This window comes from Myotis brandtii, unplaced genomic scaffold, assembly GCF_000412655.1.
Source record: "Myotis brandtii unplaced genomic scaffold, ASM41265v1 scaffold398, whole genome shotgun sequence".
Lineage (NCBI taxonomy): Eukaryota > Metazoa > Chordata > Mammalia > Chiroptera > Vespertilionidae > Myotis > Myotis brandtii.
In genome coordinates, this window is record NW_005365280.1 from 41,053 (window position 1) to 44,993 (window position 3,941).

The following is a 3,941-nucleotide window of genomic DNA, read 5'->3' on the forward strand; positions in this document are numbered from 1 at the left end:
AAAGATTATTTTTTACACCCCTCCTCCACCCCCCCATACATATGGAGGTAGACCTATATACAGTCACAGACTTCACATAAAGTATTCAGTCACTTAGATAAGAACTATTGTTAGCAATCATTCACAAAGCATAAATTCATCCTACCGGGTGGAGTATATCTTTAAGTCTTTTCCGTGGATATCAGCTCCTTTTTTTTTTTTTTTTAAAAAAAGGCTTCTCTGGCCAAATAAGTTTAGAAAATAATATGCCTCTTTGGGATTTAAAAAATCCTACGGTAAAGTAATCAGGTTATCTTTGTGTAAGTTAGCAATTTCCAAATCTCTTTCATCAAAGCATTCTTTCCTTTCCAACCATATCCAGTAACATTTCTTGAAATAATGTCTTGGGTCACATTTTGAAAACCAGGGAGGTGGTCGGCACAGGGATGTGGAGGCAGGAGCTCGGGGTCGACGCCTGGCTCTGCCACTCTAACTGCATGATCTTGAGCAAATGCCCGCCTCTCAGTATTTTATTTTCACGTCGGAAGAGTGAGGACAAGCCCGATCTTAATCTGGTTTGCTTTATGGATTAAGTGATATTACGGCTGTCCCTTAAACACTATACAAAGTTATACAACTGGAAGGTATTGTTAGAGATCACAGAGAAATTACTCAGTAGACCGGTTACCGGGAGGGGGTCAGGGGCAAGCGCCCGCGGAGCCGAAAGCCCGAGTGGGCGTTGCGGCCCCCCGCCCCCCAGTTCCCAACGCCCGTCAACCCCCCGCCACGCGCTCGGCGCGGGCAACCGAAATAGTCCCGGCGCGGGCGGACCTGCGCCGTTCTTCACGCCTCCTTCAAGCATCAACTGTGTAAGGCTGCGTTAGGAAATTAATAGTGTAAGAATAAAGAAACTTATCCGAGCGATCCTTAATAAAAAACGGTGTATTTGTCTGGTTAGGGGCCAGTCCTGAGAGGGGAACAAGGAAGCACAAAAGGTCAAGGTAGGATTAGAGCTCATCGCGCCCAGAAATGCCTGGGGCGATAATGGAAGTTAACCTTCTCACTTTATAGATGATCCACGTGAGACCCAGAGCGGTCAAATGAATGGCTTAAGGCCCCTCGGAGAATTAATATTGGAAACATCTGATTCCCATGCCAAAGGCTGCCTCAATATGAGACAAAGCATAGCCCCACGACATGTTTGATATAATTAGGACAGACAAGATATACAAATGGCATAATCAGAAAATAAGACAACATGGGACAAAATTTTAAAGCTCAAAAAAAAAAAAAATGGGACTGATGGTAACTAGATGAGGTGATGAATATGTGAATTAGCCTGACTGTGGTGGTCATGACAAAATGAATATACATATCAAAACATCATGAATTGAATGGAAATATTTAACAATAAGCATTTACTGGACACTTCCAAATTCTACGAAGTTGTAGCAGCTTTGGGGAGGTTATGAGAGATAGACAAGTCCTATAAACTTTTGACGAAGTTGTAGGAGCTTTGGGGAGGTTATGAGAGATAGACAAGTCCTATAAACTTTTGACGTTCTAAATATTTCTCAACCTGTTCTCTGCTGTATATATTTCCTCTGCCATTGCATTCAGATCATAGTTCTCACCTCACTTACGCAATAATATTGCAACTGGTTTCTAAGCCTCCCTGCCTCTTGTCTCTCCCTCCTCCAATCTTCAATCTCACCTCTCACACAATTAGAATTACTTTTCAAAAACACAAATCTGCCTTATGCCTCTAGTGGAAATCCTTCACAGGTTCTTTTTAGCCTACAAAGACCAAACTCCTTTGTCTGGCCTACAAAACCCTCCTGGTCTTGGCTCCTGCTTACCTCTGTCTCACCTTTAGTTACTCCCAAACAAAAATCGAATTCCAGCCATGCGTGTATTTTCTAGGCCTCGTTTTCTTTCATGCTGCAACGTTGCTCAGCTTGCTTCAACCTGCAGAACCTCTTCCTCATCCTTCAAAACTCTTTACTTTCTGGAGACCTCAGTGATGTTCCCTTTAGGATCCTTACACATACACGTAATCTAGCACTTTTTCGAGGTGTCACAATGGCTCCTAAGATCTGCTTTTCCTGCTGAGCTTTGTGATGCTAGAGGCCGTGTATCAGTGAGGTCTTCCCTCCAGTCTCCCATCCCTCACTCTCAGACTTGGAAGTCAAGAGAAGTGCTGTGAGGAGTTAAAAGCACCAGGAGAAAGAGTGAAGTAGGCGTCTGGAAAATAAAAAAAGAGGAGGAAAAAGGAAGGAAAGATAATATGTGGCCTTGCCAAGATGGCAGGAAAAGGAAGTTCATCAGGAGACAGTTACTTATGCAACAGGAAAGGCTTTCAACACGAAAAAAGGCCAATCTATTTTCACTTTTAGGGGAAAACAACACTAAAGCTATCCAGATCTTCTGGACTTGAGCTGATTCCTTTTCTCCCCCCTGCCCTCAAGTCTCCACTGGGACGATCGTGTTTTCTATGTGGTGACTTGGCATTGGGCCGAGAGGCCCAGCCTTCCGCGCTGGCTAAGGGAACTGAGAAACCCACCTTGGTTCCTGAATGTTTTGCCTGGAGAATGACAGATTTGATATTAAATGTCCAGAAAGTGAGAACCACAACATTATGGATAAGTGGATACCTCCGGTGTACAGGTCATTAGGACCAGAAGGTCTTTCGGGAACACCCGGCTGTACCCCAGCCGTACAGTTACTTGGGTGGCCAGTACGAACACGTGCCCTGCTCCACTGGGTCTTTCCTGGCGAACGGCACCAGTCAATACGTTTTGCAATGTTAAGGCACAGAAGGTCATTCATTTTCTGATTGTGAAATGAATGTTAAGACAAAGTTATTTCAGCTTAGGAAGAATTTAGAGTTTTTAAACAGCAAAGCAATAACTGAAAAGCAAGGGAAAAAACATTGTATTTCGTGTACTGAAAGTTTCCAAGACCAGGTCTGGTTCTCAGCTAGATCCATGTTGTTACCTAATCCTCCCAAGGTGTGCTCATCCCTAAGTCACAGGTGAAGCCACTGGCAAGCTCCGAGGGGCCGGGGGTTACCTTTCAGGAAGTGGCCGACCTGTGATCCGAAGCCAGGCCTCTTTCCTTCAGTGTCTGAGACTTTTCTAGACACTACGGTTTAATCCAGTGGTCGGCAAACTGCGGCTCTTTGGCCCCTTGAGCGTGGCTCTTCCTAAGCCTTAGGAGTACCCTAATTAAGTTAATAACAATGTACCTACCTATATAGTTTAAGCTTAAAAAATTTGGCTTAAATTTCAAAAGAAATTTCAATCGTCGTACTGTTGATATTTGGCTCTGCTGACTAATGAGTTTGCCGACCACTGGTTAATCTCTTCCAACACCGATGCACCGATGCAAATAAAAATCCAATGGCGTTACCCGAGTATATATATATATATATATATATACACACACACATATATATTTAAGGAGAATCTAAGGAGTGGGAAGCAGAATAAAGTGTATCGGAATGAGCTTGACCCCATTTTTCATTTATTCAGAGGGCAGTCTGGGAGGAGATCATTGAAAACAGGACCTCGCTAAACCCTCAGCTACAATAATAAGGGCATTAACAATGCAAAATGGCTCTGCGAGACTTGACAAAGTTGTTCCTAAGGCGAATGCCCGGAGAGAGACATCAGGACCCCGATGCTTCCTTTATGCCGGGGGTTTCGGAGCCTCGACAGCGGCCGAGGCAGGGAAAGGGCCCCTCGCGCGGCCGCCGTTCCAGAGGCTTCCCCGGTCTGCACGGCTAGGGCTCGCTCTCCATATTCCACTCATTTTTACCTCAACGTTGGCCCCGCTCAGGGGCCCCCCAGACGCCACACACGCCCGTAAAGGCCCAGAGCGAGTTCGATCCCTTTAAAACTGGTTATCCTTTGTGGGAGGCAGCCGCCCGGGGTCCCTTTTTGCCCCCCTCTCCCTCCCCC